The following is a 26,941-nucleotide window of genomic DNA, read 5'->3' on the forward strand; positions in this document are numbered from 1 at the left end:
AAGAAACAATTTGGAAGTCAATATGAAAACATTCTTATAACTAATGTATTTTTGTTAATACCCATGAATCACTCTCATATCACTTACATTGATGCTAAAGTAGTTTTTCAATGTTCTTCATCAAAGAATAGCTTCAGATAAGTGTATTTTGGAGCAAATTTGGTAGAGCCAAAACTGTTGAATTATTAAAGATTTAATATAATTTCCATAGGAAAGTCCCTTCGGGATACTCCTGGAAAGATGATTTGGGAAGATAATCAAGCTATGTATACTGCTAGATCAGCCAAGAAAGAAATCAAATGTAAAACGGGAACCACAGGATTCTGAATTATTTAAGTAGGGCTGCTTTATTTACAAATGGACTGAGCAAAATGTCTCATTAAATAAAAGTAATTTTCCAAGAGAAAGATTAAATATCCACAACACAGAATAAGAATAAAGATAACAAATGTCAAACATTCAGTTACAACAAACTGTGAAATTAGTTTTCCTCTGCCTAATGGCAAACAAACAATGGCTTTCTATGTTTCTTACTTATCAATCACATTCCTCAAGGAAGAATTTATTCCCTCACAAGCTTGGAATGACCATTTTTTACGAGGTTTACTTCAACAGAAAGGCAGAGTTCTGATTTCCATGCTTTTAAATCAATAATGAAATGCGAGCTTTTACAAATGTAGATGATAAAGTAGGCTTGAACAGTATTTTCTAGGGCATTGTAAAACAGAGTATGGTTTGCAGATTCAAGTAGTGTGGCAAGTTATTTGTTATAACACTGGGGGAAGCATAAAGAATACAAGTTTTTGAGCAATCTGTCTCCCTTATGACAGCTAAGGCTGTCTTTACATTGAAGAAAGTCATGACTGATTCATTCTTGAACTTGCAAGATGAGTTTCATATGATATGAGTTACATCCTAAACATGCATGGTTTGAAAATGCTTTGGTCTTCAGTGGGGACAAAAACAAAATTTGTCCTGTATCACTCGTGAAATGTTCTATAACAAGGAAGAAAAATAATACAAGACGAAAAAAAAATCTCTTCCTGTGTATGCCACATTGCTTGAAAAAAAAAAAAAAAAAAAAAAAGCTTAAGTACTGGAAATAGCATAAAGTTTGGAGCCAGATCTTAGTTCACATTTAACCACATATTCCCTATCCCATGTGATCCTGAGAATACTGCTTAAGTAAAAAAAAAAAAAAAAAAAAAAAAAAGATAGACACTACCGGAAACTTTAAGTGGAATACTTCGACCATAAATAATATGAACTACTAGTGCTTCATAGATATCCAGTTGGTTTCATTTCCTATATTTCCTTTCCCAGGGAAGAAGATATTACCATCCTACCAGGATGGCCACATCTAGTCCACAGGAAGGAGGCTACCATATTAATGGAATACGCATGATAGAACATTCTAGGCTGAAACTGTTTAAATAAAACTAGATGAAACAAAACATAATAATATCATCTTCTATATTTAACATTTAAGTCATCTTTTTATCATAGTCTAATAAATACACTGCCAACACAGTATTTTTAATCCTTTTTAACATGTCCAGAGAAGTTTAGTTTTCTTTGTAATCAAACTCTATGCATTAGTAAAGACATAGTGTTTTCCCTTGTGTTCCAATCCATTCCTTATTCCAGGTGAAAATCTGTACACAATTCAAACTTACCCAGATTTATTATAGCCTAGCAGGACCACACACGTTGTACAAGCCACTTTTAAGGGAAGAGCCCCACTATTCCCATATTTAGCTGCATATTCCTTGCTACTCTTTGCTTGAATTGTATGGATACACATTTAAATTTACAGAAGACCTTAGAACAGGGTAACAAACATTGCCATTAAAGCTTGTTTCAGAAGTGTAAAGGACAGGTCAAGAAATGTGAGATAACTGCACAAAGCCTGAGAAGAGAATCAGAAAACAAAGCTTTGACTGATACTAAAGACAAGTCATCACAGATCCTGAGAAACAGACAGGCAGCCTGCACCCAGCAGAGGGCCCACCCACTGTGACTTCCAGCCTAGAACTCAAATTTTGTCAAAGGCTTGAAGAAAAGTACAGACAGTTAAGAGAAACTGGGTAAAACCAAAGACTCTAAAATTAATCTTTCCTCTATAGACATTGTTCTTTAAAAAATTAATCTTGCATTCCACTGAGTTAGTGTGAACAGGAAATATTTCCTGGGGGAAAATACATGGCCAAAAAACATAGGAAGCATGTTCAATAATGTTGACAATGGGACATAACAATTGCAATGGTAATGAAATTTTTCACATTGTAGGTTGGCAGAGATTTCAGTGTTTGATAAAGTAGTGTTCAGCTCACATGGGAAAATCTCCATCTTGTTTGTAGGTGTAGCAGACTGCAGGTTTGTGCCTCACATGTTGATGTGTGATGGTATTGGGTGTGTGGGCTCTGGAAAGTAATTGATCGTGAGGATGATGCACCCTCACGCCACGGGTGGGATTAACGTTCTTATGCAAGGCAAAAAAACACAGCAGAGAACTCTTTCCACCACGAGAGGACATGCAGGAAGCAGCTGCCCGCCTAAGAAAACACAGAATTGGCAGAACCTTGATCTTGGACTCTCCTACCTCTGCAGCTGTGAGAAATAAATGTTCTCCACATCTTTAAGTATATTAATTTTTTGTAACAGTGTGAAGATGTTAAAGCAATAGGGACAACAAACTGATACAACCATTTATACAAACCAAACAACATACATTGAGTTAAAAACTATGCATACTCTTTGAAACAGAAACTAAGAATTACCACAAAAATATCATGTTAAACTTTGAAAGAATGTGTATGAGGGTGCATATTTTAAGGATATTTCAAGTAAGGACGTGAAGGACACCACTGATAATGAAGAAAAAAATTTCAAATGTCAGTCAAGATAAAACTAAAAATACAAGTTATGTCACACTATAAAATATGTTAAAGTAATATGCAACGTCCTGTTGCAGTAGATGTGTAGAGAGAGAGAGAAAGAGAGAGAGAGAGTTGGGTAGGTGGAGCTGTCCATATGCACTCGATATAGAAACCGATGATAGATTGGAATTAAGATAAGGAGATAAAGAACGAGCATAGTTAGGGAAATAAGAAAACTGTATATCTTGTGGGCTTCTACTCATGTCTAAGCCTGACAGAAGGCAACAGGGAGCATATAAGAACCTAGAAGTTAGGAGGCTTCTACCTTCCAAGAGGATGTGTAGGGAGCACTACTGCATCAGGAAAGCCAACAGAGAGGAAACTGAAAAACAGATCTCAGCCTTCACCATTCTATCCTTCTCCTTTCCCTGTGGAGCTTCCATTTGCTCCAATTCAATTGGAAGTCAAAAGCCAAGGAAGGTATTGAGAGTACTCTTGTGGGACAGAGTAAAAGGATTGGAAGACTCAAGATTATGTTCAGCGCAGCATGTATATACACACATGCACACACATAAGCACACATGCTCACACATATGAGAAGCAGAGAGAGACATATGCCTATCTTCACCACAAATAACAATTATTGAGTATGGTTATCAAGTAAAGAAAGATATGAAATGAATTTCCTTTTATGCTTTGCAGAGTTACTTTTTTCACAATGCCCGATATACAGCTTTTAATTTAAAAACAGCAATGTAGAAATTTTCACTGTAAAAAAGAAAGACAAAATAAGATTTCTGGGAGTTTACAAGAAAAAGAAAGAAGACATAATCCTAAACTAGGAACAGCTTTCCTCAACCCCCATTTAAGCCTACTTGACTGGCAGTAGCTCATGTGGTCTCCAGCTCTTTGCAGAAAAAGAAACCAAACAAAAGAGGAGCTTAGAGTTAAGAAGTACATTGTGAAAAACCTCCCCAGAAGCAGAAGGGATAAAAATTAAAGACTAAAAAGTTCTTTCCACTTAACCTCAAGTCGTGAGTCAGAATATAGAGTACACCAGTACTCTTTTTTTTTTTTTTTTCCAAATGGTTAGACACGATTCACTACCAGGATTTATAGAAAGGTTATGAATCCCATGACAATATCATGTTAGAGCTCAGGTCAAAGATAGAATAACTGCATTTATATTAGCATTGCTTAGTATGAATTGTACTTAATAAAGGCTATTATAAATTTCTGATGCATTTTCTAAGAAAGTACTTGTGTATATGGCAAGGACAAAATAGAGATGTGAAATGTTTAAATCTCAGTTCAACTATCCACTTGTATCCTTGACCCTGAAAGCCCATCACACATCTGGAGAAAAGCATAACCATCACTATGAGAAATAATAGGAAGTAAGCTCAGTTAGGCAAAGTGAGGACGCTATGGCAGATGAGGCCATTGATTTTACCGTATGCATCATATGCAAATTAACCTGCTTTGCTATAATTTCAGGGCCATCTTAAGATATCTGTGACTTGGGTCTTACTTTTGATTAGGAATAGAGGATACATGTAAGTCTCCTACTCTCATTTCTGACCGAGAGGTTATGTGTGGTCAGCATTACAGAAGCAGATAGCCATGTGCTATCTATCAGTGTAGGGGTTTGGGAAGCTATGCTACAGAACATACAAACTAATACTCAAAGGAGTACAGAGTTTATATGCTAATTTAACAATCAGTGAATCTGACAGCATGCCCTTAACTCCTTGTTCTGATACCTTATTAGTTCTGTGACTCTGGACTCTATTTAATTTCTTTGTGCCACAATAGAAATAATAATAATAATAATAATAATAATAATAATAATAATAATAATAATAAAACATTGTAAATAGAGCTTTTGTGTAAATATATATTAAGTAGTCAGAACAGTATTTCAGTAATCATTGTGAGTTTTTATTAGCAAATATGTGTAACTTGGAATAAGTTGTGTTCAAACATATGGCAAAAGCAGCATGTATGAGGGATCTAAGCAAAGAAACAGTTTGGTGCTTTGCAAGATCAAACACACAGATCTTGGTCAACAGGACCAAAGATATGCATAAGTGAGATTAGTTCAGGAAGGACCATTTAGTTTGATAAGGTAAAATTCAGGAATATTGCCAAAAAGACAAGAGGCAAGGTATTAAAGCCTCTTGAGACACAAAGAAATCAGACTTCAATTTGGAAATGACACTGTCCACCCAAACTGCAGAGCATGCTGGCACTAAGCAAAGGCATTTGAGGAGCCTTATGAAAGAAAATGTCTTGTGATAACCGAGGATAACAGAGGAGACACTAGTGGGCATTTCTTTCAGACTGCTAATACCTTGATATTACTGAGGAAGGAGTTAATTTTTTTAACTTAAATAAAAGTCTTTGCAGAGGAGGATGGCATCAAAGACTGAAACCATGGACACTATACCGCTGAGCTACATTTCCAGGCCTATTTAGAAGCTTCTAGAATATGTATATATGGATGTATTTATTTATTTACTTTTCTACTTGCAATGCTAGGGAATGAACCAAGGGTCTCTGTACTGAGCTATATACCCTTGACCCATCTTTATTTTTTATATTGAGACAAAGCTTCACTAAATCACTAAGTGATCAAATTAGGCTCCAACCTGTAATCTTTCAGTCTTCCAAACTGTTGAGGAAAATTTTGCCCTTGTAATCCTTAAAGTGCCTTCCTAAGATACCATTCACAAATTGCACTTATAAGTCACCTAGACCATAAAGACTAATCTAAAGCGCTCCCTATAACCCAATTTTAACTTACATTATAAATCTCTGATGGTTATACCTATTATTTATTCCTCTATCTCCTTTACTCAGTATGGTACCAATGCAATTTCCCTTTCTCCAAGCCACATTTGGAGGTGTGATCACTTCCCTCTGATAATATAATGATTAGTACCAACTAAGTGACTTAATACAATCATATTATCTTACAGTTGGAAGTTCAGAAGTTCAAAAGGGACACACAGGCTTTAAAAAGATCCTAGGTGAAAATCTTTTTCTTGCCTTTCTGGTCCTAAAGGCAACCACTCCTTGTCTGCAGGTTACATAACTTTGATGTCTACTTTTGTCACCATTTAACTGAATCTGCCTTTTAAGCCACACTAGAGTAATCTTCTCCCATGAAGTTCCTAACGTCAATCAGATCTGCTCAATTTCTGTTGCAATATGAGATATTGTGGCATAGATTTCAGGGATTAAATCACAACCACCTGGAATAAGAGAGTATTATTCTGCTTACCACAGGAGAATCTGAATTACAGTAAATTCACCTAATTCCCAGATGTAATCTATCATTAGAAGTAGACCATTATTGCATTATAACTACTCAAAATATATTTGCTAAATAAGTGGCCAAACTGTGGGAAATTGATCTAATTAATTTGCAGGAAATTTTACCAACATGGCTCTGGATTTGTTCAGTACTTCATGTCCCTATTCTGTATTTTGTTCCTAAATTCAAGTTTTAAGTTAATATTCCGCTCACATAATGTATCCTTATCCTGACCATCCCTACATCCATGGCAGACCTTTAGAGAAGCAAATTGCCCATGAAATTTAGACTTTCCTTATTTTCTCATCAGTCTCCCTCAGGGACTTAAATATTTGTTTGAATAATTAGATCATTAGCTACTACCTTCTTCAAAATCTTTTTTGAAAATGAATGCCTGCTTACTTATCTTTCCACATATATTTTGTTGTCAATTTTTCATCACATTTCATCACCAGCCAGGACTTCTAATTTTCATCTACTAAAGTACTTCCATAACCAACTGCATGCCTACACTAGTACCTGCCCTTTTTCCACGTGAAACACTATAATGTACAAAATAAAGGCAGACTTCTAAATTCAGAGCGTGTGGCTTCAACATGCACCCCCATCTCACTAACCTCTGTGTGCTACTAGGTTTTATGGTGACATACATTTGTTAAATTTGTGAATGACATGTTGGCCTGGGTCACGGAAACATTAAAATAATGTTATTTTTATTATACTGTACAGTTATGGCTGTAGCCAGAAGCTTTATTCTTAATGGTGTGCCTGGGTTTGCCTGGGAATCAGTGAAATTTATCTAGTGGGTGTAGCAATCATTTAGTTGACAGTCTCTTTATACATATAGCTGTGCTATATGAGGCTGTCCTCACTTTTTTTTTTAATTTTTTTTTTTGTCTTTTTTTCACTTTTTATCGGTACCAGGGATCGAACTCACGACTGCCTGCTTGCAAGGCAGGCGCTTATGCCGCTGAGCTAAATCCCCAGCCCCTGTCCTCACTCTTAAAAAGATTTTGTTCTCAGCTGACTTAGCATCTACTATAAGCCAGTCATAGAAACACAATTTAGACCCATGTTCACACTATATTATAAATATATGCATATATTTATATGCAGAATTCATCACTATTATGTATTAGACTCATTGCAATTAACTATTTTGTTGCCTTTAGTGGACAAAGATCTTGTGATACTAATTCATGTACATGGTTCACTCAAACTTTATTTAATTACAATTTGTTATCTATGTTTAGTATCAGTTTTAGAAAGCTCATTATTACTGTTTGCACTATGGTTCCTTAAAACATGCTCCATTTAAGGCTATAAAACATTTTCATTCTGTTTTTCCTGGGCAACTTTTGTTATCAAAACATATTTCTAGAGTCAGCATTCTGAATTACTTTTCACTGTGTTCAGTGATCAAGAGCCTTTTAAGTGGAACAGTTGGCACAATCATCTGGCAAAACCACATTTCTGGGTAATAGGTGACCCTAAAACATTGCAAGTCAAAGAGAGCACCACGCAGGAAAACACAATTGAATGCAGTTTTTTGTGTAATCAAGCAGAACATGTTCAGTACTAATGCGACCTGCATTTTCTCAGGCCTCCTCAAGCCAAGATGGAAAATGTGGCTATTGACAGGTAAATTCTGCCTATGAGTGTCAGTCCCTTACATGCACTTTGTCTCTCTCTCTTTCATCCAGTCATTATTAGCTGTCCCTTTGGGGTCATTTTTCAAGTACATTTTTAATCACTCTAACCAAGCCTCCTACGGCAGCAGTAGGAAGCTCTTTATAGATTGTGTTAAGCTCTTGTTCACTCCTGGTTATGACTACGAGCTTTTCCAGGAGGTGGCTTAATTCCCCACTGGTCACTGCAAACTTTGATAGGTATTTGCAAAACATTTTTTATTTGGGGAATGCTAGGGTCCTAGAATGCCCACAGTAAAGCACCATTACTTGAGTGCTCTCTAAAACAATTCTCTTATAGTTCTGGAGGCTCAGTCTGAAATCCGGTTGTCAGGGTAATGCTTTTCCCTGGACGTTCTAGGAGGAACCTTTCACCTTCCTAATTTTTCTTAGTTGTTGAGATTTTTGGCATCCTTAGGCTCACAGATGCATCATTCCAAACTTTGTCTCCACTGAAATATGGTATTCTTCTGTGTTTATGCATATGTGCCCAGATTTCCTTCTTCCTACAAAGACATCAGTCATTGGGTTACAGTCCACCCTAACTTGACTCATTTTAACATGACAATGTTTGTAAAGACTGATTGCAAATAATGTCACGTTTACAGTTACTGATACACTTGTACCATATGTAAGGGGCAGGCAGACATTCCAACCCAGTACAGAAAGCTTTTAGTCTTAAGTGAATACATCTTGATGGCTTGCTCTCCTCCTGTCCCCTAACATTTCAACCCCTCTGCCACCTTCATAAGAAGCAGCACAAATTTCACATTCCAGGGCTGAATGGGGTTAATGGCAATAGCACAGAACTCTCTCTTTTATAATTGTCTCTCTTTTATAATTGTTTCTGTGATGGGAGCACAGAAACACCATTTGTGTTTAAGAATCTTACATGGTTATTTCCTACCTTGGATACTTCTTTTTTTACCTTGAGTCTTCAGTCACCTGGGACCATAAATGTGATTGAATGGATATGGACTGGGCCAGGGACAAGGCTAAATGAAAGATCTAAGGATACTAGGAGGAATAAATAGACATAAGCAAGAACCAAAATCTGTGCTCTGACCTGACGGTCTTAAAATTGAGTTCAAATTCTTTCCTAGATTCTTTTTTTAAAAAATGTTTCCAGGGAAAGTCTCAGCCTCTTTTCAAATTAATTCTGGGTACTGTCATTCCTGTTCAAAACTTATGTTCACCAATTATTTAATTGGTGATATTTTCCCTAGCCTTCGTTACATTCAGCTTTACCTGAAGCTATCAGTTGTAACTCTCATCTTACATGTGATTGTGGAGTACAATATCAAGGAAATAGCTAATATAATATTTTGAAAATAAAAACCCAGTTTCACATAGCATTCAAATTTTAACATACTAGCTTCTAAAATACAAAAACAAGAAAGCACAAACAAACAAAAAAGAGATGATCAAAAGAGGAATGAAGTTGATAATGAAAGCTTACTTCTATAAGGGTTTTTAAATGTACATTATCAGAATTGATCTTCACAGGAAGGGATAAGCTGTACTGTCACGTTCATATATAGATTAGGAAACTGGTAAAACTTCCTACCATGGAAAAGATTAAAGAAGTTGCTCAGGGTCTCAGCCCAAACTATGCCCTATATTGTCAGTTCTTAACCATTTTACATTTTGATTTTTCCATTATCATTCAAGTAACATAGTTTGTAAGTTGGTCAAAACCACATACCAATCTGGACTGGTGGTGTATGCCTGTAATACCAGCATTTGGAAGGTTGAGATGGGGGATACCCATAATTTGAAACCAGCTTATTCTACATAGTGAGTTCAAGGTCAAACAGATACACATCAAGACCCAGTTTCAAAGCACCAAACCAAACACAAAGGAAAACACTATGTACTCTGCAGATCTGATATTTTTTATTCATTAAAATTGATTAAATCAGTAAATAAAATACATCTTTAAGTCCTTAACCTAACATGTGAAAATAAATCAGACATCTGGAAATGTGCTAGCACCCAACAAGGATCTTGTATTCATGTTTACTTATGAATTTATGAACACATTACCCTATAAGATGTCTCTTTCATAATTAGTAATTGCGTTGTTCTAAACATGAATTGCATCTCACAATGCAACTTATATATTGCTGCTGGTACAATCAGGATCTATGCTCTGTTAGCACCTCCATCTGGGGCTGTATGCAAATATGCTTTATATATGCATGCATAAATTCCTCAACCTCAGATCCAATGTATTGGTTTTAGCATTTGCTTTTATCATCCAATATCCTGAAAGAGACAATTTATGTTGCACACTTTGTACACACAGAATTACATGTACATTCAGAGTAAGAATATCTCTGAGGGTAATATAAGTCTGCTTCTTCATGTTTTTCTCTCAATCTTTCTAAATGGATCAAATGAGGGTGAAGCATAACACTGGGCAGCTTTATTTGTTTGACATAATTACTAATTTGATAACAGTCTGTTTTACTTATGGTCATTATTTTTTCCTTGAACATTTTGCATTAACATCATTTATCACAGGCAGCAGCTAAAAGAGCACTCATGCCCTCAAATTCCAAATTTAGGGCCCACCCCACTCATTTGCTGTGATGTAGGGAAGTCTGCACAAACAAACACATCCCATGTCAGTGGCTCAAAGTTATCTCTTTGAATATTCTTTGTTTTCATTCATGCATTCGGCTCCTGCATCACTATGAGAATTCATTTATGCCAGATGCTCTGGTCAGTCTTTGGTGATACTTAGGTGATTCAAAATTATTCAGACCAGCAGACTGTCCAGTTCTTCCTATGTAACCAAGCATGACCTCAACCTAAATAGTGGATATTGCTGAGCTCGAGGTTGTGAGCATGCAAAGTGAGAGATGTATGCTTCCCTCAAGTAATGTGGGCAATGACAGTGGGCAAGACACTCCACATCCTTCCAAGGGACTTACTTTCTTCATTTGCAAAGTAAATTGAAACTCCTTCCAGATATAAAAGTCTACGATTCAAATTGATACAAAGTTCACCTGATTATAGAGGGCTACTTCAGTTTATAACTTTCCATGTAAGGTTGTTTTTAAATTTTAAACACATAGTCAAATTCTTAACCACTGTGAAATTTTAGGATAATAGTGATACAAACAAGAAAAGAAGCAAAGATGAGTAGTCAGTATCTTAACACTTTGCTTCTTATATTTTATAGAACATTGTAGGAAATTTTCATAATAAACCTATAAACTGTACATCTTAATTGTTCAAAGATATCCATCTGGCCCCCTAAAAGCTTTTAGTGGTTTTAAAATTATTTTATGCATATCTCTAAAATATTTTTGACAACTTTCCAAACTGTCATTGACTGGGAAGAAAAGAAGAAGCACAGACTGGTAGATATCAGGGTAAATAAGATCTTCCTGCCAAATTCAAGTAAGGTTTGGAATACAGTTATGTTTGTAATAATTGTAACACTGAAAGATAATCAGGACTAATTCCATGACTGTTGCCTGGCAATTTTCACAGAAAGATCACTTCATGGTACAAAATGAGAAAACTGACAGGAAATATCTTGGAAAAAAAACTCATGCATGCTAAGATGATTTGAACATTTACTGATTTTGGCTGTCTGTTCTGATCAGGAGTCAAGGAAGCACATTTATGCAACTCTGACTTCCAGGAAAAGGATTCACAATGAAAATAAATGAAGGTCTGTGTTGAAGCCAAGAGAAACATTTGCTCAGCTGGAAAGTCAGCCAAGTGGAATATAAGCCTGCTTACTTCAGAATTCTGTCCTTCAGTCATCTTGTATTTAATTATATGATAACGGTAGGGATGTTTATATACTCCTAGCTTTGGTACAACTTTAAAGAGCTGTAATATTTTTTGAACTTGGACATTCTTCGTAGTATATAATTTTTTTCTTTATTGGGTGAATTATTAGATTCATACTTTATTGTTCTTAACTTCTCTTTCCTTCAAAACCACTCATAAATCATAAATTATATAAACATGCATTCCCTTCTCAGGCAGTAAATGCTGGTACAGGAATGTGTTTTGAGGTGTACAGGATGGGAGGACTTCAGGCTAGCCATTCCAACTTCTTCTTTTGGACAAAGAGGGTGCTATCAATTCCTTACAGTGAGCCATTCACTTCAGATTTTAATTTTATCTAGATGTGGAGGAGTCCCCCTCCCCCTTCCCTCTCCCTGTCTGTTATTTTGACCTTAGACTCACATAGCTATGGCTATGTAATTTGCATCAAAGGATGAATGTAAACCTTCCAACTTATGAATTTCCAAAAATAGCCAGGGATATAGCTCAGTGGCTTAAGTGCTTGCCTGGGAAGCACAAGGTCATGAGTTCAATCCCTGATACAAAAAAAGAAAGAAAGAATTTCCAAAAGCAAACAAAAAATGTAACAAATAGTAACATATAGTACTGCCTATAGTGCCAAAAGATTCTGTCCTCTGTTCAACTTATTTTTGCTTGAATTTATACATCACTTGACCTCTTCGCTTTATTTGAAACTGGGGATCACTTCCTTCTTGCTCAAATACTCTTTTTCTGAGCTTTGGGTGTTCATTGGAAGCCTCCTTTGCTCTGTTGGAAAAATCCCTCAATCTTTTACCTATGATGATATCTCTTAGCCATTTTTGTTAACACAAAAGATGCTGTCAAGAAAATTGCTGAGACTTTCATTGTGTCTACTCAGTCATTTCAGGAGGATATGCCAATCTTTGCATAGTCTGTTTTTATCAGTAGTTAATTAACAACTCTAACTAGTTATTTAAGTGAATATACATTTAGTAATAAAAATCTAATTGTAGTATGCACTGTATTCTAAAAGTCTGAGAAGAATAAAGGATTATCAAAGCTCTACCTCCAGACTCATTCTCTAATCATTCTGTATCTTCTCTGTTAGTATCATGACTTTGATAGGAACCTCTTCATTTATAATTAAAAGTCTAGAGTTCTAAATTAAATCCTTATTTTCTGAATGTGGAGTTCTCATTTTTAATACTGGTGGTGTAGATGAATACGGATACATGTTTGTCCCATTGGTGGTCAGAATTGCTGTGCAGAAAACAGATCCACACTTACCCCAAAGGTTTAGCAATGAATGAGCAAGATGATGTCTCTAATGCATTTACCTGTCATCAGAACATCACTGAAGTCATTTAGCAATAATTAGATCTGGCCTTGTTATTTTCTAGTTTGTGAATATCTATCTGTTTGTGTTTACCAGGCAAGGGCTTGAGCCGCTCAGCTAAATCCTTGGCCCTAGTCTGTGAACAATTAACCATCAATCTGATTAGTAACAGTCAGAAGTAAATAGCAGAAAGTCTGTCTTTACACCCCAATTTGAGCATCCTACCCTTTGAGAACTTTCCTCACCACGTGCTACTCAAATTACATTCAGCATACTCTAGGAAACTTACATTACCTAAAACAGAATCACTGGTCTGAAACTTCTTATCCAGTGATTCCTTCGAACTTTGATTTCATTAAGTCATTGTTACTGAATGTCTCACACCAGATTACAACATATTTAGCTATGATTTGTCATGTATAAAATTAGGATATGTTATTGGAAAGGTTAATTTTTTCAATACATGCGAGGTACACTGGTTCATATATAGTATGTTATATTTATCAGGTATCATTAATCATACATTGAGATTTAAATATTAAATACCTCTGTGACAATAACGGTTATATTCTCTAATTTCTATATTAATGTAACAATGGAGGCTTACTTCTGAATAAATAGGGTCCAGTCAAGAACACTGCTTAATTGATCACTACTCCTAAAAGCACTGGACACTCTTTTCACTATTTTTCTTTCATTAGAACACTTGTGCAATTCAATCCTCCTTTATCTTAGTAAAATTCCTTTTTCATTTAAAGCCATTTGGCTTGCTAACAATTACTTGAGTTTACCTTTCCCATTTGTACAGAAAAAAATGAATATAATTTATAGACATATATCTATTTACTAAAATAAATAGTACCATGTTCTTCTTTATTCACACGACTTCTTCCATCTCTACTTACAATATTCGTTGTTTGTCTCTTTTCCTCAAAATTACATGAACTTGAAAGTGCCAGATTGCAGCTCTACTGTTGCCTAAATTTAGTTGTAGCATCAAACTTTCTTGACTCTGTCACATCTTTTTCTTTCCTAAAGCCATTTTCTGAGAGAAATACCTCATCATCTCTCTTCTTGATTCATGAAATAATGTTTGAAGTGTTTTTCACATCTTTTTTCTCCCATCACTCATAACCTTACCAGAGTTACTGCCCTATGATACAAAAATAATTTATATTCAGTTTTGTCACAGGAATCCAGAGGCAGCAATGTCTGTTTTTGGGCACTGACTGCCTTTAGAACAGTGTCAGATTTAGGCTTCTAAAGCCACCATAATCTCTGTAATAACTGTTATACTCATACGTAACCTTATATCTTATTGTGGCAACAATTTCATAGTTTGGCTTATGATATTTCTCTTTAGAAGATTCCAATTATCCCTCAAGGTCTGGCTCAAATATGACCACTTCTTCATGTGGTATTCCATGGTTAAAAAGAATATAAGAATTTTTATATTACATATATATGCATATATATTTTACTTTTGCTTAAGAAACATTTAATCTACATCTCCATCATTGCATTTTATAATCATGTGACACAAGATTTCTTTACTAGGTTAATTACAAAGTTAATTTTTACACCATACACAATATGTAGAGGAGTAGGTTTTGTTTGATTTTGGTTTTATTCATTTATTTATTTATGTTTGCAAAGCAGTACACAGTAAATAGCTGCAGAACTTATTAAATGAAATTACTTGTATAATGCACTTATAAATAGTGTAAGCAATAAATCTACATGACACTTCTTCTTTATCTTCCTAAGGATTTTTTTCTATTCAATAAAGTTAGAAAAATTTTGTATTCCTTGTTCTTGTGGTGATTTATCATACTCATTAGTGGATCCAGAGTATGAATTTACTTTCTTACACTCAACTACAAAATTAGGATATATTGTTGGAAAGGTTAATTTGATCAATACATGTGAGGAACGCTGGTTCACATATAGTATTTTATATTTGTCAATTATCATTAATCATACACGTTGAGATTTAAATATTAAATACTTTTGTGACAATAACAGTTACATTCTCTAATTTCTATATTAGATAGGAGTATATTAATTGAGATAAAAAAGTGAATACTAGTTATTCCATGGTACAGGACAATAAATCCTGAAATATGGATTAAATTAATATTTTCTCAATACCAGAAAAAAGTAAAGAAAGCAACAAGAATAATATGCATAATACCCTTTCTCATTTTCTATAAAATAAAGTGCTATAGCTAACATATCCCTTTCAGAGATAAGAAGGGTAAATTATCGATCTAAGATTAAAAAATTCATGAATATGAGAAATAAGAATTTTGTAATCTGCCTAGCTTAGCAGTCTTCTTGTAATTACATGTCATGTAACGCCATTTCGTATGTCCCTGCCTTTAAGATTCACTCCACATTACTATCGTCTGATCACCATGTATTCCAGTAATATTTATGTGACAGGGATGATAAATGAGATTCGGTATGTGAAACATAATAAAGCTAACTTTTACCTCAGAAACTTGATACTAATTCATTTAGTTTTTATTGTGCTTATTATCTTGACCTTGTCATTTTTACTACATCTATTTTACCTTTCCATTTAATCACTGTATCTATATTCTGTTCAGTGCTAAGTATCCAAATACTTAGCACTACACTGCATATCCTTGGTGAATAATATGTGAGATTTTCTATTTTAAAAAATCCTATAACAAGTGTGATAGAATTTGATATCCTTATTTTACAATAATGATAATGAGTGTTTTGAATAATCACTTTCATTATATAGCAGCAAATGTGCATATTGAACATACAGCTAAATATTTTTGAAGACAGATACTAAACAGTTTTTGAATTAATTTTTTTTTAAGTTTTCATGACCACCATAAAACTGAGGGCTAAGAAATCTCATGAAATTGCATGTACAGAAATCTTGGTTTCCCCAAATCATAGGATTAACAATCATGGAAGCTAGTTTAAACTCTTTTTTTTTTTTTTAATGCTTTTTGCTTCTTTCCAGTTAAGGAAGGAATGAGAAAAGCTGCACGACTGTGGTTTGTTTAACTCACCCATCTGGGTAGTTTATTGCTTCCCCCAGTAGTGAATGGCTTCTGTTTCTTCACTGGAGTAACCTCTTCTCTCATTTCTGTTTTAACTTACATTTTGTTCAAAGTTATTTTTCCATTAATTAGAGTTTCATTTATGAGGAGCCATAGCTATAAAACTACAAGTGAATTTATTTCAATTTTTTTTTTGTAGAAGAGATTTAGATTCCAAAAAAGCTGAAAAATATTACACAGCTTTCAAACACATTTCATTCAGTTTCTTTTAAGGCTAAGTTCCTAGATAACCATGAAACATATTCAAATTAAGGAATTACCAGTGACACAATAGTACAGGATTAAGTAAAATACAGGCTTTTTGTGAATTTTATTATTTGTTCCACTGATGTTTGCTCTTCTGTATAAGGATCTGGACTCAATTACTGCATTATTTTTACATTGACTACAGTATATACTGTAGTCAATGTAAAAATTATATATATATATATATATATATATATATATATATATATATATATTATAAACCATACCATACTACCTTTCCCAACTATTGGTGGAAACTTCCTTTAGTTATCAGGTTTCAGAGAGCAAGCAGTGACCAAACTGTTTTCAGCTGTCACAGACTTTGCATCCATCAATCTCTGGTTCCAGTCACTAAACCTGAATAGAATGCAGGTCATGGGACAATCCATGTTGCTTTCAAAGGGTTAGCTCAGTATTTAACCTAAGTATTTTAGCAATTCAACAGCAACTTTCCTTAAAGGTATACAAGCAGCTTCAGTCTTGGACAATCAGTCTCTGTTGAAGAGAGCACATCGTTGTTGGTTTCGCTCGCGTGAAACTGTCCTGGTCTTCTACATGGGGTAGAGATCAAAAAGCTCAAGTCAAGCTGAGCCACTACACCTTCCTTTCCTTTGCCTTCATTGCTCTTCGTCACTTGGCATTCTAAGGTCATCTAGTAAACTCACTTGATGTCTGATTTGATCACACTCCATGCCACCTGACTCCTTTCTACAGTGCTTCCCTTGGATGACACCTAGCTTCTTATAATTCTAGTACATTAGTGTGTTAGAATTGTTTGTTTCCACACCACTAGCTCCATGAATGTAATACAAGGCAGCAATGTGGGTAGTCACTCAGTAGTGCAAGACAGTAAAACAGATTCGTAAATTCAGTTCTTGTACACACAGTTATCTTGCATGTTTTACTAGAAGTATTGAACTCTATTACCAGAAACTAAACAAGATGGGAAATATCTTATAAAACACATGGCAAGATTCTAAGGATAAGAATGTGTGTTGTAGCAGGGCTAAGCATGGAATGTAGTGTTAGAATGTGTGTGTAGTGTGCAGGAAGCCCTGAGCTCAAACACCAGCACTAAAAATAAAAGGGAGAGGAAAAGAAGAGATGGAGGCAGAGAGGGAGGAGAAGGAGCAGGGGAGTAGGAAAAAAGGAGATCAATATTAATTTAAAGAAATAAGATAAGCTAGATATAAAGCACAAAGTCAAGATTAATTTCAAGAGAGTCGCACAATATGATGAAAAGAACAGCATGCAAAAATCCAATGAACAAAATGCAATCAAATGAAAGTGGGAAGGATGTTAGAAATGAAATCCACATTAATGAACAGTTCTACACTACTAATACAGCAATGTTCCAGGAGCCCAGGATCAAGGTGAGTGTCACTCTGCTCTGGCTTTATTCAGAAATAGAACTCAGCTTTTAGCATTCCTCTAGGTATAAAGCCAGAAAGAAAGAAAGAAGCAAGCTTAACTTCTGGACTTTCAGGTAGTGTGCACAGCAGTATAAGGTTGTCTGAAGCAGGCTAGGCATGGTGAGCACCGCTGTAATACCAGAAATGGGGAGGCTGAGGCAGGAGGATCATTGCAAGTTTGAGACCAGTCTGAGCTACAAAGTGAGCTCAAGGCCAGCCTAAACTGTGTAACAAGACCCTGATGAGACCCTGTCTCAAAAAGACAAAAGAAAAAAAATTGTGTGAAATCTATGATGTACGACTACACAACACTGAGTAAACCAGGAAAAAGCAATGGGTAGAGGGTCTACTCACTGTATCGATGTCTTGTTCAATTTTAACATCCTTTTTTTCTTCTGTGAAAGAGTCTGCCTTCAGCTCAGTGACACACATAAAATCAGAGAGGCATGCATTCTTTTTTAAAGTACAAGAACAGAATAAAATACTTCCTCATAATCCTAGCAATTATTTAATCAATTATTTAATCTCTAGTATCATTAACAATGCAACATGCTTGCATAAAAATAATGAATGGATTTTAGTTGGCAAATAGTTTGTAATAAATTGTAATCTTCTCAGCCAGCATGATTACTCTATATGCAAATTAATACAGAATCTGAAATTACAAGACAATTAAAGTTCATAGTTAGATGAAGAATGGTTTATGAAACCAGTGCCCATATGAAAAACAGTGAGCGAGTAAGAATTTTTACTGTACAGTACTGTCAAAATTTTGGGATTCTCTGGTGATTTTAAAGGTTAGGAGTTGTCTTAGTTACTTTTTATTCGTTGCTTGGACAAAATACCCAATACCCAAAATTAGGGAATGAAAGGTTTATTTCTGACAGCTCTTGAAGTTTGCAGTCCATACTCTGTTGGCTCCAAGGCAGGTGGCATGGCAGAGCTGCAGTTCATGGTGGCTGCAAACAGCAAGCAGAAACCAGGAAGAGACATCTTTTCCCCATCATTTCATCATATCCTGGCTCCACCCCTAGGAGGGTGTAGCACTCACACCACCAATCCAAGCACTAGACAATGATCCAATCACAAATGCCAGATTTGGTTGAATTCATAGTGAGGCTCGGGGGTCACTGACACAACCATGACAGGAGTGGAATACACAATATCCTTAAAGGACAAGAAAGCCCTGTACATATGTATATGACATGCACTGTCTATAATGCATTATTTCACATATGCCTAAGTAACAATAATTAAGGAACCTTTCATTTATAATTGCTATCTTCTCACCATTATTACTAACATAGGATAAATGACAGTCTTCTGGGTATTATTTTAAGCCAAAGTTGGTAGCAAAGAAAGTAAAGTCACTGATTCAAGAAACTTAATGTAATATAAATAAATTGAAAGAATGTCATATGTCACAAGGAATAAATATAACTAAAATCACAGATAAGCATGCCACAATTATTATTAAAGGATGAAATATTTAATAAATTTTAAAAAGGATTTGAAAAATCTGTCTTTTAATTAGCTTCCTTGATTTTTTTTTTTTTAAATTTGAGTTTTCAAAAATCATTTCTTTATAGTTTGGTTAGAATCAAAATACAAAGAATGACAAATCACATTCATGTTCCCCAAATCAAAGTGTGATTTCTCCTCACAACCTTCACATATTTAGTGAAGTTTTGAATTTTGACCATGTCCAGCCAGTGTTCCATAATTTCAACTCTTCAAATGAGCCACATGGACTGCAACATTCATATCTGGGCCCTAGACACCTGCACTCTCAGAATATAAAACCTCAGCCTTCATTTTTCTCCTGCAATACTCCAGATCACCCTTGTGTTAATCATCCTTGTGACTTTGTCCCTACTATTTTCCATCACCTTCTACTGACAGCCCTTTCTGCCAGTTTCCCAGTGTTGACCAATGGCCATTTCTCCTTTATCTGGACTCAGGAGTATTCCTGAATAAAACACCATACTCCTCTGTAATTACGTTCATTACACATTTACGACTGCAATTTTTATTAGGTCCTGTAGTAACTCAGCTTTTTTCTTCTTAGCTTTTTTTAACAGTCTCTTTTTCTTCACATGGTAGTACTTCCAAACTTTCAAAACAAACTTCAAATCTCCAGTGCTATCTCCAAATCATATTATCTCATCCTCGGAAAACAGCACGGTTTATTTTATTGAGACAATAATGACCACCAAAATGGACCTTTCGAACTCAATAAAACTTTCCAAAAAAAAAAAATCAATGAAACAATTTACAAAAAAGTATATATATATAATTGCATTATAAACACATAAAGAATCTGACTGCATTATAAGTGTATGAAACAACCACACTGAAGAAAAAAGATGTTACCCAAATAATTTTAAAAATGAGTGGCGTCTAAAAGACCGAACAGTAAAGAAGCTGCAGATGCATACAGCATAGCCAAATGAAGATGAGAAATCAAGTAGATCAAGTCAGAAAGTCACAAGATTTGCATGGAAGAAAGTATCTACTATCGTATTGTGTCCATGTGTTTGAAAACCCTACCACGTCGTTTCTTAACAACCCCGTTGCTTCTTCCGTCCTAGAAGAATCTTTTCAAGATTTTCTTCAAGTAAACATTTTGTACTTGAAAAATTCTGGACTCTCTGGGCTACACCTCCTTTCTTATCCTCCCCTATATCAGTTTAGAAATCTTTTGTAGGAAGAGAGGATTTTCTTTTGTGTCCAAATTTTAATTGCATGTAATTGGCAAATTATCAAATTAATTGAATAACATTAGAAAGCCTTCGTTTGTAATTTGATTCGACTTTAACAGTGATTTCAATACAAGCAGAAGTGTCATATATTTGAATTATTGTATTGTTTGAGACAGCCGTATTGCTGAATGACTTCAAATCTTGGATATTCCTACATTAGCCTGGGTTCACAGCATTTGACCTCAGGCCCACTTTTTAATTCTCACCTTTTCAGTGACACTAATGAATTCTGAATGAATTCTGCATCAATAAGGTGTAGAACAATATTCATTTCACGTTATGAAAAAGGGATTTGCTCACTTTGATTGCAATATAATATGTCATATATTGAATTCTGTTTTATTCTTTTAAAAACTATTCAATCATTTTATTTCTGAGATTTATTATTTTTCATTTAAAAAATCTATTAGTACATGTTTGCTGTGCAAAATGATTACATTCATCCTGGGGAACTTGTACATACATATAATGTAAATTCTTTTTACTTTTTGTATATATACATACTTAGGTTACGTATATATGCCCTATCCTATCTCTGTAATAAAGAAACTCCAAAACTTTGGTGTTCACCACGTTATTCTCCACTCTCATTACAAAGGTAGGAAAGAAAGTATGTTGGAATTGTTTTAAATTTAATTCTGTCTGATGAACTTATATAGTTTGTGTAATATGTCTTAATTAAAAATATTATCTTTTTATGTCTATATTAAGAAAAAAAATTTAATGATAAATACTTCTATCAATACATATGGATATATATGAATATATAGACACTTCCATACATACATATGTATAAATATATACACATATATTTGTATATTGCTCCCAATTATCAAATCCATTTTACTGAACATTATACATCAGATCTTTCATTCTATCCTCAGAACACCCTCAAACTCAGCATGTATATGATTAAATGGTATTTTCCATTTTTCTTGCATACAGAAAACAACTGAAATAGAAGTCTTTTGTCTTGCCCGAATGTCTCATCGTAACTAATGGTTCACCATATTGTCAAACTGCAGTCCCGGGGGTGACACAACACAAGTGTGAGATGACAGTGCTGGGTCACCCTTCAGGGTTACTGCTTTCATGAGTGAATGCAGATGCCAACTGTGGTCAATGGTTTAAAAAAAAAAAAAAAAAGAGGATGTTGGATACCTGGCTGTGTGACTGTGTGATGGTCTGGAGGAGGGTGGGGCTGTGTGATTTAAGCCCCTCTAGTCCTAAGGTCAGTGAAGTGAGCCCTTGTTTCAGCAACAAAGAGGTACAGGGAAGGCCACATACCCTCTAGCTTGGACAGAATGCCAATAACTCTGCCATCCTGAGGGCAGATGCATCTTCTGAGGTCAATTGTCAAAATACAGTTTAGAGAAACTCTGGTTCCTCATTAACTTAATCCTTATCTATCCATTTTCCATACCAGCCATTCCAAGAAAGGCACACTATCTCTCTGTGCTTCTTGCTAGCCAATAAAACTGAACTAATCATAGAAGTAGCTGCACCAGTCCACTAGAGGCAAATTTCTTCCCAGTCAGTATTTCACCCTGAAATGTGTCTCTTTGTCTTTCTTTATTTCTTGTCACCGCCCCCCCACATTTATCCAAGGATCTGATCCACCCTTGGTAGTTGGAGGATGGTCCATAAGATATAAAGGAGACCAGGCAAGGGCGTGTTTGTTCACGTAATTAAGGTCTAATTAGTGATACTTCCCCAACCGAGGTAGAGGGCAATCTCAATAAATGGTCAATAGAATATGATAATTGTTATTGACTCAACTGTTTTTAGTGGCTCTACTTTATCTTCCATTACCTATTTTCCAAATATTAAAATAACAGGAGATTTTACCATGATTCATTGACACTGCTTTACCATCAAGTTTGTGTTTCTGTGTACATTTGTGTATAGAGCGAGTTTTGGGATAATGGGGGATGTGTTGTATTTTCCATTTAAAATCACATATTTGTTATGAAGTGCTTACTATGCAATAGAAATAATTTTTGGATTGAGATACAAAAGAAAAGATAAAAATTCCAAGGAAGGTTAAAAAAAAACTGCAGAAGCAGGTGGTACTTTTTGTTAGACACTTTCCTTGAGCTCTTTTTCAAACTCCTTCTCCTACAAACTGAGTAAGTGGTTCCTGGCTATAATTCCAGCACTCTCAGAAACTGAAGCAAGAGGGTCACAAGTCCAATTCCAGCCTAAGCAACTCAGCAAATTAGCAAGATCCTATTTCAAAATATAAAGTAAAGAAAGACCTGGAGATGTAGCTCAGAGTGAAGGACTCATATTTAGTTCTCAGTACAGCAAAAAACAAATAAACAAACAAAACAAAAAGAAAAAGAAACCCAAAAAACTTTCTCTTACAATTTACAATTCCTAGAATTAAGGAACATTTTTTTTTCTTTTTTCTGATCAGGCTTTTCCTTTCATAAACATCACTTCGTCCATTTCTTACTACATTTACCAGTGGAAGAAATTCTTACTACAAAATCTGGGAGTGCATAATCCAGAGATGCACATAATCATTGTGTAGCTGCAATTAGCGAAAAATCCAGAGACTGAGACATTGATAGCTAGAGGACCTGTTCTAAGTGGCTACTGATCATTCTTTCCACAATGAGAAATACTCCTTAACATCTTTCATGTCTACCTGTGGGTGGAGCTATCGCTACCTCCCTTGGAAGCAAGGCTGGCATGCTGCACTTCTGTGCTCAGTATTGGTGGCTTAGATACGTTCCAGAAGGGTGAAGCCCAGAATTGTTGCTTGTCTGTGGGATAGAGCCACACACACACCACTCATAGTAAAACTGGAGCACCATTGCCACTATCTTGTGGACTGAGAAAAGTTTGCCATTTTTAGTCCTGGCTTCACAAGACAGTGAAGGAATACAGTAATGTCACACATCATGGGAGCTGCAGAGTGGTTTAGATTCTTGCAGGCTGGTGTAATAATGTCCAATTTAAGTTACAGTGTTGAACAGGGAAGGTGGTCTCTTAGATCCCAATCACAACATTTAATATTGTTTCCCAAGGAAAGCACTGTGAAAATGTTCATGGTGTAACAGTCTTTCCCTCATGCTTTCTTTTCAGAAAGGCATTATGCTTATTCAGTGTTTCCACTAACACTAGATTATTTGCATATCCTAGAACAGTCACAGGTCTCTGTGTCTTCATTATCTTCAACTAAACATTCCATTAGTTTTCTTTTGTTAATTTTTGTCCAGTTGCTTATGTGACAAAAGTGAGCTTACCTGATGTCATGGTTTATGTCTGTGTCCCCCAGGCCTCATGAGTTTGCAATGTTCATTTGTAATGGTTCATTGCATAGCACTTGGACTGATGGTGTCAGTGCTCCACCCACATAGGGGTGGAGCCAGGATGTGATGTAGTGGCAGGAAGAAAGTGTGTCTTGCTCTTTGCAGGTTTCTGTTTGCTGTTTATACCCGCCATGAACTGCGGCCCAGCCATGTCCGCCTGTCTTGGAGCCAACTAAGTGTGGACTGAAACCTCCAAAAACTGCAAAAAATAAACCTTTCCTTTCCCAACTTTGGCTTCAGGTATTTTGTCTCAGCGAGGAGCATGAAGTAACTAAGACACCTGAGAATCTGAACAAAACCCGGAGTAACCTGAGTTCCTGGATCAAGGTTTGAATCTACAAAAATGTAGAGAATGTTTCAAGCGCATTGAGAGGATGCCACTCGATGCCTACTGCAACTGCACATTTGCAGTATAGTTTCATGTTTTTACTGCTGTTTCCATTACAGTATCAATGATTGTTCATGTTTAGCCACTTACTAGAATTTAGTCCCCAAGTACATTCTCCAGCCTTTATTCCCCTGTGTTAAACATTTCTTAGCTATAATATATACTCTTTGCAGGTTATGTTTCAACCAAGAAACAACTTTTTTGCTAATTTTCTACTGTATTTAATGTTATTCTCGAACCACTGCACGTAGAACTACGGAATTATAATGATGTTTTGTCCCAACTCCATCTTTATTGATATCACTGAAATTTGATATAATGGAGGTTTTACAATACAGAAATGGGGAAACACTAAGATCTTGTCTCTCTCTGCCCTAGTATTTGATTGTTAAAGAATTCCCGGTATACCAAGAGCTGGAACAGATGCCAAACTGGAATAGCAAATTTTACATAGCATGGCAGGGAGATTGTGAGAGGAAAGTTGGGTTTTAGTTTATCAGCGTAAGATCACCAGCAGCTATCTTCAGACTCCAAAGACAGAAGACTATGCATAATCAGAAACTCTAACCTTTGAGTTGAAAAAGGAACTGGCTAAGGCTTTACTTTTCCCCCTTTGGGGAGAGGCTGAGTATGTTCTGTACATGGGAAATAACAAAAGAGGGAAGTCTTGGCAAAAACTGCTGTGTGTTTACTAAAACTTGCATCCTCCACTTTTAGCTACACATGGTTGCACAATACTTCCTAGCCTTGCTTGTAGCTAGGTGTGCCCAGATGGATGTGGCAACTGGAATCTGGTCATAGTTCAAGTTTTATAACCACTAAAATCCTCCATGTTTTTATCTACTTTCCTTTCTTGTCTGCCATTTAGAAGAGAATCCAGATGAGGAAACTAAAACCCTAGAGAGTGGTGCTGTTTTAAAATTAAAACAAAAATTCCCAAAGCCCAAAAAGAAGGCTGATTTTTGTTCCATGTGCATTCAAATTTAAATGAATGTGAGATACATTTTAATTGTGTCAAGCCACAGTGAGGATGCTTACAAGGCATGTCTACTTTAGCGGACAGCATTTTTCATCTTGATTTGTACAAGTCTTATACAGCACAGGATAGCTGTTTTTCTTAGCTGATTATTTAAATAGTTGGATCCTTATCTGTTTCTGTCCTACACTGTTATTTCTAAAGCATGGCTTATTTCCAGAAATATTTCCTTAACAATATGATTTAATAATAACATAATATCCAACATTTTACTGCACCATAGAGTCTATTAAAGGCCCCACCCTTTCTTGTCTTTTTGGTAAGATTTCCTGCTATCCTAATCAACTGCCTCTTACCTAAAGATGTAAGAAAAAAACATCCTAAGGAAGTCATAATTCCCAAATTGTATTTGCTCTCACTTTTCTATTTCTTTGTTTTTCTTCCATTCCAGAAAGCCATTATTGGTAAATTTCTTCCTGAAGATACTATTATTTTTTTTTTTTAATCTCACGATGTTTTTTTCTCATACAAATGTATTTTGTATTACTAGGCTAAAACAAAATGAACCCGTATTTGCATATCAATAACCCCTCCTTCATAGCATCATATAGATTTTATAATATTATTGACTATACATTCATCAGTTATTTGTGCAGTGTTTTGAGGTGTTCCATTTTAAAGCTGTATTCCTACAGTTCTACCAGCATTTACCTATAGTAATAATGTATTTTTATCTTGATTCAAAAGAATTAATCTTCTTTTAATAATTCAAAAACAGTGACTTTTTAAGGATTAAACTTTTTATAATAAGCACTTAAACTGTGCCTTTAAACTGTATAGCAGGGCAAATAACAATGACACTATAACAGGTTCTTAGAGAGATAAAAATCTTACCTGATTAAGAAACAAACAAAATTATAGGCAATAATTCTGTGTCAATAATGAAAACTGTGTTTTTATTCATTGATTAATGTGAATTCAAAGAATTCTGATTATAACACTGGTAGGATAATCAGTCATTATCTCTTCTTTAGTATAATGAAACAGTGATAAAATTAACTTCATCATAATTGTCTTTCATCACTTACTTCAAATAATGCATTATCTTGTACTATAATATTATTTTGAAAATTTTGGAAATGTAAAGTGAATCCAAAAAAAGAATAATCAATAATATAATCCATGAGATGCACATAATTAAAGTAAAATTAGTTTGACATGTAAGCAACCTAAAAGATGTTGACATAAATTATATACATAATTTTCAAATTAGGCTTAGTTTTAAAACTTCAAAAGAACACAATTTTTAACCGGTTGGTAGGTATAGATCTATGTGTTCAGAATATAAAGCGCTTTTATTTTAATAAGCACAACCACCAGGGTTTTAGTTTTTCTTCAGTATTTTTTCCTTTGACAGCACTGCTATTCATAAGTGTCTTTTAGACCATCAAAAATATGAAGAAAATTCAATAAGCACAAAAAGAGAATCCTGTGCAATGGACTGACCTAATACATTTCTGTTTGAAGTTTATGTGGTCTATCAAATAGGCTCAGCTATTAATTGTTCTTGTTAAATACCACAGCATGGATGAGTGCCTTCATTTCTACAAAACCTCATGAAGACTGCAAATCTGTGCCGCACTATGCCCCACCTGAACATCTATTCCTTCCTTATTAAAGACAATGATGAGCAGACGTTTCCATTTATTTCTGGCC

The sequence above is a fragment of the Cavia porcellus genome, unplaced genomic scaffold (assembly GCF_034190915.1).
Source record: "Cavia porcellus strain 051 isolate PalLab524CR breed Dunkin Hartley unplaced genomic scaffold, mCavPor4.1 scaffold_6, whole genome shotgun sequence".
NCBI lineage: Eukaryota > Metazoa > Chordata > Mammalia > Rodentia > Caviidae > Cavia > Cavia porcellus.